Source organism: Ursus americanus, chromosome 4, assembly GCF_024610735.1.
Source record: "Ursus americanus isolate L20-20 chromosome 4, mUrsAme1.1.p, whole genome shotgun sequence".
Lineage (NCBI taxonomy): Eukaryota > Metazoa > Chordata > Mammalia > Carnivora > Ursidae > Ursus > Ursus americanus.
Genome location: NC_142130.1, coordinates 13,095,949 through 13,114,182, shown reverse-complemented (window position 1 = coordinate 13,114,182; position 18,234 = coordinate 13,095,949). Strand labels below are relative to the sequence as shown.

At 34.0% G+C, this 18,234-nt stretch overlaps 1 protein-coding gene across 1 annotated transcript in view; it reads right to left on the bottom strand.

Moving 5' to 3' along the window:
• NAALADL2 (N-acetylated alpha-linked acidic dipeptidase like 2) overlaps positions 1-18,234 on the bottom strand; it is a 1,315,864-nt gene that overhangs the window by 980,968 nt on the left and 316,662 nt on the right. Inside the window, exon 3 of the mRNA XM_045788671.2 lies at positions 13,838-13,946. The gene's annotated coding sequence lies outside the window, so the exon portion shown is untranslated. The remainder of the gene's footprint in view (positions 1-13,837; positions 13,947-18,234) is intronic.

Here is an 18,234-nt window from a genome sequence, read left to right as displayed (position 1 = left end):
TATCTTTCCGTGACAGAAGACAGTGCTGGCTGCATATATTTGAGTATAAAAGAATGGGATTAATTTAATAGTTTCATCTTAATTCTGCTCTGAGTTTTCTCAATTTAACTAAATAACTTTAATGCTCGTAGGCACCAGGCTTTTGACAAACTTTCTTAAAAAGCCATTATAAAAATAGCGATTTTGCTAAAGAGAGTACGTAGTAAAAATCATTATTCCAGTAGATGGAGCAGAGGTGACATCAGAATAGCTGCACACTGCCTGGCCCAGAGTATAGAGCAGAAGTCCAGACACAGCAGAGCCACAAAATGGAAAAAGCACATTTGAGAGCAAAGACCGAACATTACTGAATACGGCTTGGCTAATCACCTAATTTGGACTTAGAAAATTTCATATCCTATTCAAACTGAAGAGGAAAACAACCTTAGGCAAATACCAAAATGATTCCTTAAAGAAACATTTATATTTTAGAACAAGAAAGCTGTAATTCTGATTTGTTTAAAAGTCTCACTGTGGTGCTTTACAATCATTCTACATAACAGAGAAGCCTAAAATTCTTCGTAGAGCCTCTAAATGGATGGCTAATCTGTTTTTTTCCCTCCCAGACAATTTGTGAATTGTGTGATTGCCTGATATAGAATTATTAAGAAATAGATCAATAAACACAGCAGGCTACAAGCTTAGAACCTCTGCCTACACAATGGAACTATGAACAAAGTTACTGCTTAGAAATTGTGACAGCAGAGAACTGACCATGCAGATTCATTTGAGAAGATGTTAGCAAGTGCAATTATAGACATTAAAAGAATTGTGGAGAAGCAAACATTTGGATCACAAATTCTAGCTAATTATATTAGATAAATGTCTTAAGTCTGATGAAATTTCTTAGGGATTCTTGAAATCAAGGATGAGCTATTCAATTTGTGGTTTTATAAAGTAATTATTGTAAGGAAATGATTTCTAATAGTTACAGGGAATAGGAAATGTGTCTACTTTCTCTTAAGAATCTACCATGTGTCCTACTCTCCTAAATTCTTTGGCAATCTGCAGAACTAGATTATTCAGAGACAGACAATATATGTATTTAGGACACAGCAAAGCAGAAGCAGATTCAAGTTTTTTTGTTAAAGAAGATATCTGGTACTTCACAAAAATGTATCAAAGGTATCACTGGGAGAAAAACAACTTTGTTAGCTCTTAATTTGATCATATTTCTAACCTAATGGAAGAGCTCATTAACCATATACTAAAAACAAAGAAATAAAAAACCCAACAACAACAACAAATTCAGACCCTTAATGCTTAAGGGTATGAAATAATTTAAACCTCAACTCTGCCACAATCTACTTATATGAATTAGGAAAACACCCTTGCCCTTTTTTATTGTTGCCTTATTTGAAAATGAAGATAATAAAACTTCTTACAGGGGCACCTGGGTGGTTCAGTTGGTTAAGTGTCTCACTTTTGATTTCGGCTCAGGTCATGATCTTGGGGGTGGAGTGGGGCAGGGTTGGTGGGGGCTGTGGGTTGTGGGATTAAGTCCAGGATCAGGATCGATGCTCAGCGCTCAGCAGGGAGTCAGCTTGGGATTCTTCCTCTTCCTCTTCCTCTCCCTCTGCCCTTCCCCCCAGTGCACGTGCCCACTCTCTCTCAAAAAATAAATCTTGAAAATAAAAACACACCTCTCACAAAAAATGGTAGTGAGGATTAAGTAATATAAAGTGTAAAAAGCATCTCCAGCTGCGATTATTAATAAGAGTATCCTATCCCTTGAGACAAGACTGAAAAAAGACAAAAAACCAGTTATAGGTGTTAATCCCTAAGCAAGCTTTTTCAATGGCATTCACAGTCTAACCCAACCTACTTTGAAGCACATCTTAATGCTAAGCAAGCAGATCAAAATATCTAATGTTAAAAAAAATAGCTCTGTAATTTTTCATATGTGGAAATATGGTGTCCTCATTTCATACTTTGTCAATCTTCATTCACACAGGAATCAAGAATATTGAAGGATTTACTTAAGCATATCAAGTAATGATTTCTGAATTGGAAACAAAATCCTTTCATTACATTTTATAAACTTGTAACACTGCTTACTATATGGCTGTATGTTTTCTTGATATGCATTTTAAAAACATATGTATCATAACAAAAAAAAATCATTTTCCAAAATTTCCAATCTCCCATTATAATCACTACCATGGTAAAAACCCATTATCTTTTTACTACTTTGAAAAATACATAATAGTTAGCAGAGGCTTCCATAAGTAAAATGAAATGTCATTGATTTAGTCAATTCAGGCTGCCACGACAAAATATTATAGATTGGGTGGCTTCAACAATAGGAATATATTCCTCATAGTTCTGGAGACCAGAAGTGTAAGATCAAGTTGCCAGCAAGATCCAGGTCTGTTTAGGGCTCTCTTTTGTGCTGCAGAAACCACATTCTTGTTGTGTCCTCACGTAGACCTCCCTTCATACATGGTGCATGTGCATGAAAAAGAAGCAAGCTCTCTGGTGTGTCTGATTATAAAGGCAGTAATACATCGTAACAGTCCCACTGTCATGGCCTCGTCTAAACCTAATTATCTTCCAAAGGCCCCATTTCTAAATACTATCACACTGGAAGCTAATGCTTCAACTTACGAATTTTGTGGTATTCAATTTAGTCCGTAGCAGTCACTTTTGTTGAAACAAAGTATGACCAGTGGCTAAAAGAGTACACGTGTAAACAAGTTTGAGCCTCCTCTCTCTCTCTCATACACACACATACACACACACACACCCTTTCAATGGTCAGAGGTTATATAACTATTCAGTCCCTCAGAGTACACCTAATTATAGAAAGTGTTTTATATGTGTATATATATATATAGAGAGAGAGAGGGGTATGGACTATGTAACTCCCACTCCTACTGCAAAATGTAGTTCTGAAAAGTTAAACACATTGCTCAGAGGAGAATTGTTATTGAGCATTTTGTCCATAAAAAAAAAAAAAAGTCAATGAAAATAAATTAAGAATCTACTATAAAAATTAGAAAAGGAATGGGAAATTGCAATGAAACAAAACAGAACAAATTATTAAAGAAAAAGCAGATAAGAAAACCGAGAATATAATAGAATTAATAAATTCAACAGCTGGTTATTTGCATGAACCTATTTTAAAAAATAGAAATGCACAAAAATTAATAAGTTATAAAAGAAAAATAACCATAGAATAAGTTTTTTTAAATAGAGATGGTTGCTAAACACAATGCAAATAAATCTGAAAATCCAAATAAAATGGATAATTTTCTAAGAAAATACAATTTGCTAAAACTGACCTCAGAAGAGATGGAAAATCTAAAGATTGATTTACATAGAAGAAATAGGGAAATTTGTCAAGAGCTAAATCCTAAGGCATCAGTCCAAAAGGATTTCATGGGGCAATTTTGTTTTAAGTCTCTAAAGATCAAACAATTTTATGGCTTCTAAAATTTCCATATTATAGGTTAAAGAAGAAAACCTCCTGGTACAACACATATTGTATATACACACTCCTACCCTCAAATCAATATCACTTACGAATATCAAAGTAAAAATCCTAATATTAGCAAATTTAATCTATGTATACCAAAAAGAATCATACATGACTAAAAGAGGTTTATTCTAAGAATCTAAGAATTTTCAATATTAGGAAATCTTTTAATAAAATTGTGTTATAATATTAATGGATCTCAGAAACATTTTATTGTCTTTGTTAATGCTGAAAAACCATTTGTCAAAATTCAATAACCATTTTTTATTAAAAGACTCAATAAAATAAATTTAGATAGCAACTTCCTCCATATAATAAGATAAATCCAGCTCAGTCTAAAAGCCACTATCATGCTTATGGAGCAACACCAGAAGCTTATAACCAACAAAATCAGAAACAAGACAAAAGCTCTCATTACCAATACTACTTAACACTGTACTGAAAATACTAACCAAAAAACAAACAAACAAAAAACAAAACAAATAAGAAAAAGAAGTTATAAATGTATGTTTTGGAAAGGAAGAGATAAAACTGTTACTAACTACAGAGACATCAAGATGTAATTGTATGCATAGAATATCCTAGAGAGTCAAAGGGCCTTTGTCACATACAGCTGATGAAACACACTGTGGGGATAAAAGATATTGAGAGAGCTGTATTTGCAAAGAGACTATAACTAGATGAGTCATATAAAATACCTCTAAGCTTCCAAATTTCTGTTGGGAGGAAACAGGCAGAGAAAACTGCTCAGCCACCAATAAGTGGACACTTTCCACTGCTTGCTTTATATAAAAGGAAGAAGATAGAAATGGAAGATCCTTCCAGAGGGTAAAGCCAAAATCTAGGGAGCACAAAAACTAGGGAGCCATACCTAAAGAGCAGAACTGGGACCTAATTCGAGGTTTTTGTTTTTTGTTTTTGTTTTGTTTTGTTTTTACCTTTGGGGTGGTAAGCTGGTAACATTTACCCAGATGACTTTCAGAACTGCTAAGGACCCTCTGACTGTATGCTATATGGTGTCCATTCTTATTTTCAAATCACAGCGATTATTGCCAAGGGAGACAAAGTAAAAAACAGTATTTATATTTGCATGTATATTCATAAAGATGCATATGAAACTAATAAGAATGGAAACTACTTTAGCCTGGGTGAAAACTGGAAAGACTGGGCTCAAGGTGGAAAGGAGACAGACTTTTCTCTGTCCATCTTTTCATATCTAGAATTTTTGGAACATGAGAAGGCATTCAATATTCAAAAAATAAAATGGAAAATGAAAAAAGAATTTAAAATATGTCATAGTACTGGAGTGCCTGGATGGCTCAGTCAGTTAAGCATCTGCCTTCAGTTCAGGTCATGATCTCAGGGTCCTGGGATAGAGAACTGTGTGGAGCTCTGTGCTCAGCACAGAGTCTGCTTGTCCCTCTCCCTCCCCCTCCGCTATTTTCCCCACTCACACAATCTCTCTCTCAAATAAATAAAATCTTTAAAAATAGATATGTCATAGGACCTATTGAATTATTGGAAAAAGGAATAAGAGAGAAATATGACGATTCCTACATTTCTGATTTGATCAGTTTAATGCAATACACCAAGATAGAAAATTTACTGTAAGCACATATGAGGAGACTATGTTTTAGGTATGTTGAGTATCAATTATATCTTAAAGCTATGCACTGGTTTTAGGATGACCACTGATTCAGCTTTACCTGGCACTACTCTGCTTTGAGCACTAAAATCCCCATGTCCCAGGAAACCCCTTCTTGGGATGCAAAATATGCTGGTTTTCAGCAATGGGTACAGAAAGTTAGGGGAAAAGTACAAAACCCATATGGCGTTCAAAAAATTGAAGCAATAAGAAACACTCTATTTAGTTTCAAATGGATAGGACATAGATGATCCATTCTCAGTAGTTACTGTCCCTGTTTTTTCCCCAACTGCTGGTTGGCAACTCTGATTTGCAGTTCATAGAAATGAAACATTCATTGTTGCAGCATTGAGTGATGTGACTTATATGTGCAACCTAAGTGCATTGTAATCATGAGCATTAACAGTCATCTTTCACTTTCCTGTGGATTGGGTGCTTTGCATTGAGGTAATGCTAGTTTAATTTCAACATTGTGAATACTTTGACCATGTTTTCTAAGAGTTCAGATAATGAAATGGGAATGATTATAATACAAATGTCAGTATAACCTAGACAACTGTATTATTTTAATGACGGAAAGACACATGTAATTGTATTAGGGAGATATTTAACCAAGACAGAGCATTTTATGCAATAGGCAGAAAAGAATTTGGGAATGGGCATGGTGGAAAAGGGGATACAAAAGCATACAGAGAGTCGAAATTTCACAAGTCCTAGATGAAAGACGTGAGTACTTATAAATCAGTCATATGTTTTATTTTGTTTTTTTTTTCCTCCCCAAAATACATCAGTGCTCAGCCAAAACAGTCACCGTATTAGCCTATGAGCACACCACAAGAATAAATGCACATCCTATGATCTACTTGATTTTTCTATAAAAATAAATAGTTATGTTTCTTGATTCAGAGACTACAGCCATGTGGGCAAACTAAAAGGAGAAATTTTGAATAGATGCGTTGATCAATTATAATCTAAACCGGATTTAATTGGACCTTATTAACAACACACTTTTCTCAGTATATTCAGTGATGCACTGAATCACAACAATGAAATGTTTCCTCTAGTTCTTAGGTGCTTTGTTTTGAAAAATGGAGATTCAAATCTTCTTCTAGGTTTTTATGAAGATACTATGAAACCACAGAAAACATAAAACAAAGAATGCTGATATCCCCCCCCCCAAAAAAAACTAGACTTTGTCCATTAATTTCCTATTGCCCTGTAACAAATTAACACAGATCTAATAGCATAAAACAACAGAAATTTATTATCTTACAGTTCTGGAGGCTGGGATCCTGAAATGAGTATTACTGGGTTACAAGGCATTGGAGCTAAAAAACAAAATACTAGCATAACTGAGTTCCTTTCTAGAGATTCTACGGGAGTATGTATTTTCTTGACTTTTCCTGCTTCTAGAGGCCACCTCCATTCCTTGCCTGGTGTCTCCTCACATCTTCAAAACAACCAATGGCTGGTTGAATTTCACAGATCACATCACTCTGACACTGACTCTTCTTGTTTCCTCTCCCATATTTAAAGAACCCTGTGATTACAGTGGGGCCACCTGGATAATTGAAGATATTCTTCCTTTTTTTTTTTAAGATTTATGTATTTATTTGAGAGAGTGAGAGAGTCAGGGGTGGGGGGAGTTGCTGAGAGAAAGGGAGAGTCAAGCAGACTCCACTCTGGGCGTGGAGCCCAGTTCAGGGCTTGATCTCAGGACCCTGAGATCATGACCTGAGCTGAAACCAGGAGCTGGAGGCTTAACTGACTGCTCCACCCAGATGCCCATATTCTTCCTATGGTCAAGTCAGCTGATTAACAAACTTAATTCCATCTGCTATCTTAATCCCCCTATTGTCACGTAACATAATATATTCACAAATTCCAAAGATTAGGACTTGAACATCTTGCAGGGCCATTATTCTGACTACCACACTCCTCTATTTACATATTTGGCAGACAATGTGAATGTAAATTTTGACAAATCCCAATCAGCCTATAAACATCGGGCCAAAGAAAATGCAGATATTACCTGCTAACTGCCCTGCACACCTTATAGGTAACACTGCTCAAAGGATGTGTGTTTTGCCCAACTATGAAATTGAGGATTTCATAATGAAAGCATTTGATCATTCTTTGGTTACATCAAAGTGCAGAAGTACTTAATGAGATTTTGGACTTTACAGAAATAAAACTATATATTCTCCTCAGACATAAGACTACAAGATGGCTATCATTGTTATTGGCCATGCAAAAGGATTAAAATCTTGGCCTGCCATAAATTCATTTTGAAAGTATGGGACAAGAATAATGTTCTTCTCTAATTTGGAAATACACTGAAGATAAGAAGAAAAGGATTGAAATAAAGTAGACATTTATGGGTGGTTTCTCTAAATCTGATGAACTCTGGCCATAAGGAATCTGGAAAAAACTGATTGCACCCGAGTTGTTAAGCCTGAAACAAAAACTCAGAAACTACTATAAAACTCCCTTCCCCCCCCCCAAAATCAGTCTTCTTTAACTTGGCTACCCTTTTCTATTTCTTTACTAAAACTGTAAAATTAATTTGAAATCTAATGTTGACTGGATATCCAAGTTCATATCACCTCTGTACTTTAAAACCATTGTCCCTGAAGAAGACAGGTTTAACTTATGTTACCCTACAATGTGCTCTGAAGTTTTCAAAAATGATGAATATTTTGATATCCTATATAGTAAATGTATACAAGCAAAAGGCCTGGTTGATGCAGCATTTCTGCCAGAACAAACCTGCAGATATTAAGTGAATCAATAGATCTGGGATCTAATTCTAACAAGTCTAAATAGCTGCTGCTTCAAGTAAGTAAAATCCAAAGTAATAAAAAAAATTTTTTTTGAGAGGATATTTAACCTGGTGTTATCACATTGGGCTAATACAAGGAATTAGCGTAATAAGGCCTTGAAGAGGGCAGAGCTTCAAATCAAAGTAAATGTTAAATGTAACTATATTCAATTTTAGTGTGACACTGAATACTTAAAATACTTAAACACTTAAGAGAAGGGTTATTAGAAAATGAAACAAAGAATAAAAATATCCTATTGTATCATGGGACAGAAAAATATGTCCTTATTCTGCATTAAATATAGATAACATCTATTTACTTAGTTCTTTTGTGTTTAAATTCTCCATTTATAACTCCAAATTTATCTTAAGTTCACAATATAGTCTATAAAACTTAAATGTCCAATAAAAATTCAAAAAGTAGTTAAAATTAATTGCTCTATCAGAGGATAGAATGAAACAAAAATATTGTTATATTTCAAATATATTATTTGTTAACTTAGTCCTAGTAAGTACTAATTGACAGTTTTAACTATTCTACTATTCTAAATACCAATTATGTAACAGAAAAGTAAATAAGAAATAATATGTAATTTCAAATAAACACCTATTTTCCATACTTTAATGTTAAGGTAATACCACACATGCATGTAATTCTTATATGTTATGTTATATTCGTTGTTTTGGACTAGCATGGTATGGCTGTTTCAGTTTGGCTCTCTAAAATATTAATCACCCTAGTATTTGATCTGACGCCAAAGAGATTGATCTGGGCTAGAAGTACTTGAGAATTAAAAAACAAAACAAAACAAAATAGTCCTACCTTTGTGCTTTCACATTACCTTAGCATACTATATTGTAATTATTTGTATCCCCAATAAACAGTGAACATCTTGAAGGAAAGGACTGTAGCATAATTAACTATGTTCCTCTAGTACCCAAGATAGTGCCCGACACATAATATAGGCTCACCAAAAACATTTCTATGAAATTATCTTTGAAAAATTTTAGAGGATATTTTTTCAAAATATTAATATGCTACACATTTTATATATAAAGAAGAGAATGAGTTTTGCAGGTTACAAACAACCGTTTATTTAAAAGGTGAACATTTAGCTTGAAAAAAAAATCAGTTTTAGAATTATTTTTCTTGGTAATGTAAATATAAAAAGATGTTTCAAGGATAAGAAAGCACTTCATATATACACAAGTATGAAATTCATCTCATGTAAGTTCACAAGAGACCACGTGTCAAATTTGCAAGGAAATGTTACAGATTTCTTTCAGTTATATAAGAAAAGGAAGCCACTTGCGTAAAGATAATTTTCAACGTCAAGTACTAAATTAATTGCTGCCAAGCTGATTAATACAGTTAAAAGCTGGTATCTTTGATGATTTACTTCAAAAACTATATGCAAAGAGCTTCAAAAAAAAACTTATGAAATTAGGTAAGAAATACCTAACAATTGATTTATCTATATAAAAATAAAAAGAGGGATGTTTGGGTGGCTCAGTCGGTTGAGCACCCAACTCTCTGATTTCGGCTCATGTCATGATCTCAGGGTTGCGACGTTGAGCCTCACTTGGGGCCCAGAGCTCGGCAGAGAGTTGTCCCTCTCCCTCTACTCCTCCCCCGCTTGAGTGTGCATGCACGCTCTGTCTCAAATAAAATAAAATAAAATAAAATAAAATAAAATAAAATAAAATAAAATAAAAAAATAAAATAAAATAAAATAAAATATTAGAAGTTAATGAGTTGGGGTCTTCCCCTTTAAAATATCACTTAGCTCTTAATGGCTGACTTCTTATTCCCTACATGAATATTGTTACTTTCTTTTATTTCTTTAGAAAAGAAGCTATTTCAAGTGAGTCTACTGAGAGAAACAGATTTATAAAGAAAGTATAAGAAAGTAATATAACTTCAGCTTTCAGAATAGAATTTAATATAAAAATTATTTTTACGAGAAATAGTACAATAAAATTTAAATATTTATAATGTTTAGGATACTTTATGAATTATATATTAGTTAGGCATATGATATAGCTCAAACAAAAATATTTTACTGATCAAAATGTGCTTTATAAGAAATAGACTACAAATCTTTTCCTAACAAAGCTAATCACATGCTGTGATTAACCAGAATACCATTGTTTAGGTGAAATTACATTGTAGGTGTGGGAGTTCTTAAGGACAGATCATGACAAGTAGGTACTTGCCATCAGTGCTCTTCCCTATCTCTCTCGTCTAGGACTTAGAGCATTGGTAAGGTTCTATAAAAATCCCGTGGGTTAGAAATGCACAGCTCCTGAGTGTTTAAGGCTATTTATGACACTAGGTTTTATTTTTACATATATATACTTCGTTAGATCATTTAATTGGCCTATTTTTATTATTATTTTTGTTATTAGTCTTGTAGCCTAAGCAAAGGCTGCCTCTTAAGAAAAGTAAAAGTAAATTCTGGAACAAATCACATTTATTAAACAGTTTAGTGAGAACCTTCTCAAGAAAAATAAAGAGGGTGATAATTGCATGTACTTTGGTTTACAGAGACCCAGGAAGGGGTGTCAAACCTCAGGAAGCATAAAAATGGCTTTAAGGGGCTCCAGCATCCAGCCACTCACTAATGCGTGATTTCTAATTACTTCTGTAGTTTGTCACTCTTTAACACAATCAAATCTAATTGACCAGAAAATTTTGGTTAGATTGTACTAAGCTATGGCTAAATTTTTAGTGTTATTATTCTGGTTTCTTTGTGAACATCTCAACTTTACTGCATCATTAAACCTGAAATTAGATTTTGATAATAAGAATGTTTTATAAAATTTTTCAAACAACTCCAGTATTCACACAGGAGCTACGGTATTCTTAAATCCACTGTCATATCTTTTTTTTTTTTTAATTTAATTCATACCCATTTTTTCTGGGTTATTAAAAACAATGGCACTTTAATTTTAATTAAACACTTCATTTGAAAGCCTTGCATAACAAATGTCAAACGCTAAAGGTGAACTTATGTTAAGTGCGTATCAGAGGGAATTAAAATCTGAGGTTCTTAGTTTCAGAACCACTGATGAGGTATACTTACGGGAAGGGTGGCAATTAACTACCTCAATTTAGAGTTTGCATTACTTTGTTTTAATGTTGGGAATCAGTGATTTAAGCAATAGATTGGACATTCTTGTCATTAATTCTATACACCTAGAAAGATAATAAAGGAATAATGTCTAAACATCTACTTTGTCCATATACTCTATGTGTTACTAAAGCACTGAAGATAAACATTCATGAATTTATTCATAAACATATATGAGTGTATTCATTAAAGAGAATAAAGAAAATGTTTAATCACACTGGTAATTTTTTTAAATGCCTCTATAAAACAAGATAATAGGATGTGAGATAGCATCCTTAGAAAGTCTCCCTGTTTGGCTTACCTTAAATTATATCTAATATTTTTACTTATATGTTTATTTTTATTTTCCACAATATGTGGAGCCTTCAGAGGACATCATGAATGTTTGGGGCGGGAAAAAAGATCTTTTACTTTTAATGTCAGATGTGGGTCAGTCAAGGAACAGATCTAACTACTTCTAATCCATTTGAGTATTAATGTCTAAGTACTTCAGGTTTTACTTGGTTATCAAAAAAATGAGCAGTAAATACTTAAAATGATTACAACACGGCTGGACTATAACATCTAATAAAAAAATTTAAACATTATTTCAGGATATATCCTAAAGACAGTAACAGTTTGTACTAACTCTTGGAAAAATTATGTGAAAGATATAAGCATCCCTCCCACCATGCACCCATTCTCAAAACTAATCATACGTGAAGTATGTTGAATAGGTCTACAAATGCATATGATCCTGAAATGAAAAGCTGTACAAGTAATGTAGAAAGAAGAAACTATTAGAAGGTCTCAACTAAAGGTATAAAAATTCTAGTTTCTTCTAATTCTCCCTTTGTCACTGAGATAACACACATGCCTCCCCACAGTTATGGGTTCAGTTTTCTTGTAGACATAAATTCTGATTTAAATTGAGCTAAAGAGAATAGATAAGACCCCCAGAGTATATTGACTTGGCCCACTTCCCATCTTCCACTAGGCTTGCTGCCTAATTGCCATTAGCATCTGATAAAATGTACTTATTTTCTCAGCTAAAATATAGATTGAAAAGGCAGTGATAAAAAGAAATAAATATATGCCATCACTGTAAAAAGGAATATACAAAAAAAGTGAAAATTGATGGAGCTAGAAAATTGTTAGAAAATATACTTATTTCAACTACAACTTTAATTTTTCCATATAAAATAACATTTGTTTTAAAATATTGATTATAATATTAATCAAAAGAAAATACTTCTAAAGTATTACTTAAAGAACATGAAACTAGCCACAAAAAGGTTGCATGACTCTCTTTTAGATGTTCACATGATTTCTTAGCAAAAATACTGATAGAGAAGTTGCTAACCAGTAACTTACAGGCTCAGTTTTATTCTTGGACTATAGTACTAGATTCAAAAATTCTTAGTCCGGGTCAATTGATTATAAAACAAAACAAAACAAAACAGCAACAACAAAAACACCTCAGAATATTAAACTCCTGAATCATTTAACTATTTTATGGCCAAATCACTTTTTCTCCTAATTCTAATGTACAACTAAAGGGGAAATTTAAACTGAAAACATTTTATTTATCTTCCATTACTTAAAAAGGAACATATACAGCACTCAACAGATTCCTAGACAAATTCTAAGTGTTTTGCAGAGTAACAAAATTTTACAACCGTGTATTGAATTGGATATGACCTTAGAATTTATTCAATCCAATGGCCAAATTTAATCCTCCTCTTGGTTTCCCCTCCCCCACACCACACAATTTACTTCTTTGTCCAGCTTTAAAATGTTGGAATCTGAATGGCTTTATGAGGGCACTGCCTCCTTCCCCATGGGCTAACTGTTCTGCACTGTCTCACACCCAGAGACTTCATACATTTGTATTAAATGCCTGACCTCAAGGCACATGAATTTGTCACCTTTCCCTGATTTAATCTGACCCCTTCAAATTCAGACCTACGGAATACTCAGAAGGTTAAATTATTTGTCCAAGTTCTTAAAGAATGTTGGTGGCCATGCTGGGTCTGCTCAAAACCCCTGGCTCTTGGTTCCGGGCTGCCTTTTGGGTCTTTGTATCACCCATGCCATGTAAAGTTTCATACACAGGAAGCCTGAACCAGCATTTGAACATTAATTGCTGCTAGTGCTTTACAGAACAGCATTTCAATCACACACCAGCATCATTCCCTCAAAGTAAGAGTATTTCAGGAAGAACAATAAACCCTCCTTAAACATATATTAAAACTCTAATGCCTAACTGGAAGTTCATAGTCTATATGTTACCATATGCAAACAGATGTTCCAAAAAGTTAACTTGTATAAGTCATGCTGAATCATGGCACAAACTGCATTGTTGTCATTTTTTAGTAAAATCAGTGGGTCAACTTACTAAACAGAGAGAGACTGATGTGATTATTTATAATAAAATTTATAGTTGTATAAAAATTATTTGATACCACAAAGGCAAGAAAATTGTACCGATTTGAACAGCCACAATGGAATTAAAATATTTAGATAACGCTATCCAAAGAAAAGGATTCAAGTCCATGAAATAAACAGATGAACAGAAACTGAAATACAGAAGCATTTCCATAGAATAATGCTCTCATTCTTTTTTTTTTTAATCAAAATTAGCAACTATTGGCACATAATAGAGGCATGCCAAGTCACCTTATTAAAAGTTGATTCAAGAGTAAAAGTCTTACATTCTAATTAATGTAATTAGGTCTTACTTCAATCGAATGATCCTCGTGCAACCAGAGGGTCTTTGTAGGCTACAGGACTCTGACAAGCTGAACCCAGGGCTCTTCATCCAGGTCCCTAACAGTCAAAGCTCATTTCCTGTTCATAAATCAAAAACAGAGGTGATCAGTTTAAATTGGGACCTGTATTAGATAATTTATCAGTTGGCTCCTGAATTTCATTCTTCAGTTAATGCTTTTTAGAGTTCTTTTTTATCGTAAGCAGCCTGAAATTATTCGTTCTTTTTTGCAAGAACGTATAGACATTTTTTTTTAAAAAAAAACAACATTTAAAGGACAAATGCACACACAATCACACAAATACTTTTCTCTCTTGCTTTCATTTTTATGTGTTTACATTTATGCCTTGGTTTAGCTAGCCTAAATGGCATATTTTCTTTATGCCATGTACTACCAAACACAATAAACAAGTACACTAGAAAACAAATACCTGGACACAAAGTGACTTATTTCTTTGGGGAGAAAGGGTTAACCAAAGGAATAAATAAATGTGTAGCAGAAAGAGCATAGCGAGGACTGAAAGCCTGGCTCTTCTACTGAACACCGTGTGACTATGGGTAATTTCTCTAACTCTTTACTTATTTCTTCACTTCAAATTTAGGATAAAAATAGGCAATTTGAAGAACTATTGTGAAAGTAGAGACATTGTATGCAATGTGCCTAGCACACTGCCTAACACATACCAGGTGCTCAATAATGGAAATAAAGTATCTCAGGAGATTGATGGACTTTACCTATTACTTTATATTTCCTAATGCCCAAATTGGTTATTCTACGTTTCAATTTATGGGCTATGATAGTAATAATGCCATAATAATAGAGCTGTTTAATTTTACTTCCCCTAGTTTTATATTTTGAATTTAGCTTTACAATATCTGAAAACTATAGTGTTTTTATCCTCCTTTTAAAATTATTCCCCCCAAATAAGCTATTACTTATTTTCCTCAAACTCAACTTGCAGTATTACACAAGCTTATGACTACTTGTGTTTACTGTCTCTTTGCTTTCCTAATTTTTTCTCTCACATTTCAAAATCATACATCTCCCTTAAACTTTACATAATAGGAAATAATGTATCATAAAGTACTGAACTACCAAAATACAAAATAAAATAAAATTTCTGTATTTGTATCTTAAATTCCTTCTGCTTTCAGGTAAAAATTGCTTCAGGCAGTTTCTGTAAATTTATCCAATTTTGAAGTCTCATCCAACTCTTTTTTCTTTTCTCACCAGTTTCGTAGCTTCTTGGTAACAGTAACCTAACTTGGTCAATACAGCAACGATAAGCTTTCTGGACCCACTTATTATCAAATAAAGTCCTTGGCTTAAGACTAGTGACATTACATCATCAGTACAGACACACATGCACAAACACAGAGTTCAGGACATCTGAGAATATCTCATTTGTGGGAAATAAAAGGGATGTGAAATGGGGAAGACTGAAGATAACTACTCAATTCTCACTTTTTATTTAAAAGTGCCTCAATAGTCTATCAACGGGCAAGGTTGTGCAATAAATCAATTATTGTATTCGTACAAATGTAGGCTTCTGCTCTCCCTTAACAATGAAAATGAAGGAGCCATTATAAAAATGGTATTGGCACACTCACAGAGACTTCCGTTTTCAAGCGACAAATCACAGGAAATCTGAATCATATGGGAATTTACCCCTCACCTTTCTCTTGGTATCTAACTAGATAAAAATGGCATGCTGTCCTCTGCATCCCTGCATTTGATTAAAAATCAAACTGTGTAGAATCGTTTAGATGCTGAAACGTCATAGTTCTTCTTGTCTAACATAATACCTTTGATCAATCCTTGCTTTTTCGAAACACAAATTCAGGATTCTATTTACTAAGTGAAATAAATTCTAGTTTCATGTTTTGAAATGCATTATTCAGGATGTGATTTTCTCTGGTTCTTAGGGAAACCTGCCTGAATTAGTTCCTTGTGGATCTTTCAAATATCATTTAAAGTCAGAACACCGAAATTAGAAGGAAGCTTAGAGATCATCTCATTCAAACACTCACACCAACACTTATCATCAGCTTTACTAAATGTTTTATTTGATAATAGACTCTACCCAGACCCTATGTCCAATGTTTTAGGAATAAATCTCAGAAATAAAGAGCCCCACTTGTCTATGGAGATTTTTTCTTTATAGAGTATTAAATAGCATATATACTTATATCAGAAAGACAAAATGGTACAACTCCCTGGAAATTGTCCTTAGTTCTCATGATGGCTTGATACAAACATAATACACTAATTTGGATTTTAGTAAGCACAATATATAAAAACAAAGCAAAACAAAAACAAAAATGAAAAACAACCCAACACACACTATTTTCCATTTTAGCAAAGTTTCTGTGAGATTATCACTAACAATGGTTTTTTTTACATGGTTATCATTTTACTAGTTTATGGAGGATGACTTTTCCTAAACCAGTTTTCTTTAAGCCACTCTATCCATCAAGAACAAAAATTCCCTGTTGTCAATCACATAAATTTCATTTTCAGTTTAACACCCATTGAAAGCCCATCATGAGCTAAGACTACCAACTCCAAATACTTGTACATGGCTTTGGGATTCTTTAACCCACCTGACATTCTTGAGGACAAGGACTATACCTTGGTTAGCTATGCCCCCAGGACCTATCACTGTGCCAGTATAGAGAGTATGTACAATAAATGTTAGTTAAATGGTATCTCTGACTCTTAACATTTCCAATCCTTTCCACATCACAAATCTCCTTGCTGTCCTTTGGAAGAATATAGTGTTCCCTCCATACTTTTTCTCTTTTGGCCTTCCTTTCTGAGACATTTATTTTGCTCTCTTTTGCCTAGTTTCTAATCATTCTCCAAGATTCACTTATATCATGAAATCTATTCCAGCCTAGGCATTTAAATTTTTTCAAGACTATACTAATCTAATCTTTTGAAAAAGAGTAGAAAAATCAGATTTATACTTTCTATATATTCCCCAGAGCTCCCAGCTCAAAGTTGGACACATGGTTGCTGGCTACTGTACAGGATACAGATAATTTGTGAGCTAGGAAAGATACAAGTTACTTGTTGATGAATTAGATCAGGGATTGGCAAACTATAGGCCATGGACCAAATTCAGCCTGTCATCTGTTTTTGTGAATAAAATTGTATTGCAACACATCCACATCCATTGTTTCTATATTGTCTATGGCTGCTTTCCTACTATAACAGCAGAGTTCAGTTGTTGCAACAGAGACTGTCTAGCCCACAAGCCTATAATATTTACCATCTGCTCCATTACAGAATAAGCTTGCCAGTCAGCATATTAGTTCAGTGGTTCTCCAGCATGGGCCCAAGAAGAGATCTGGTCCTTTCACAGCCTTTAAGCACTGTGGTTAGACAATACTCTAGAACCCAGTTTTTAAAGTGTGATCCCTAGACTGGAAGCACCAGCATCACCTGGGAACTTGTCAGAAATGCAAAGTCTTAGGCCCTATCCTAGATTTCAGATTAGAAACTCTGAAGATGGAGATAGTAATCCGTGTTTTCACCATCCCTCCAAATGATCCCAATGCATGCTCAAATTTGGGAACTACAGATGAGATAAAAAGAGGAGTATTTATTAGCACCTGGCCATAATGACTCGGCCTGGTTATGGCAAACCCAGCTTCTTCAACTGCTACTAGTATGTAACAGAGATTTTTAAGTAATTAAAGGATATCAATTATATTTCACCTGTCCTGAAATGTGACACCTTGGGTTTACTCTGAAAGAACACTAAAGAGCAGGATTACTTTGATGTGGGAATTGCTACAGCACTTTCAGTAAATGCTAATACAGCCATGAGCTGTATATCCAAAGGAAAGACAATATACCAAGTGTCAAAGTATAAAATCTATCCAATTTAGATTGAAATATCAAAGCAATATAGCAGATAAGCTCCAGTTTTTATAGGACTGCCTGTCAAGACAAACCTTTGCACAATAATTCTCAGCAGGGACACAGGAGAGCAGACTACAGCTCAGTATGGGCCTCTGCTAATCAAGGATTTGTTCCAACATGTATATCCCCCAGCTCTGAGCCTCACATGTGGCCAGATAGCACTTTCCACGATAGTGTGTGAGTAGAAATGAGGAAAAATCACCACCAACCCTTGTGGAAGGTAGTAACTAGATAGCATTCCCCCTGAAAAAAACAATATATATTATGTTCTATAATATATACAATTTCCACAAAATAATGGATGTTTAAACTTTACAATAAATCCCCCTTCCTGATTGTTTCTGTCTAAAACACAGACTAGCACCAGCAGCTATGGCTATGATGTGAAAGGGTTATAATACACAAAACATAATGGTAAGGTATTGATAAGAGATGAG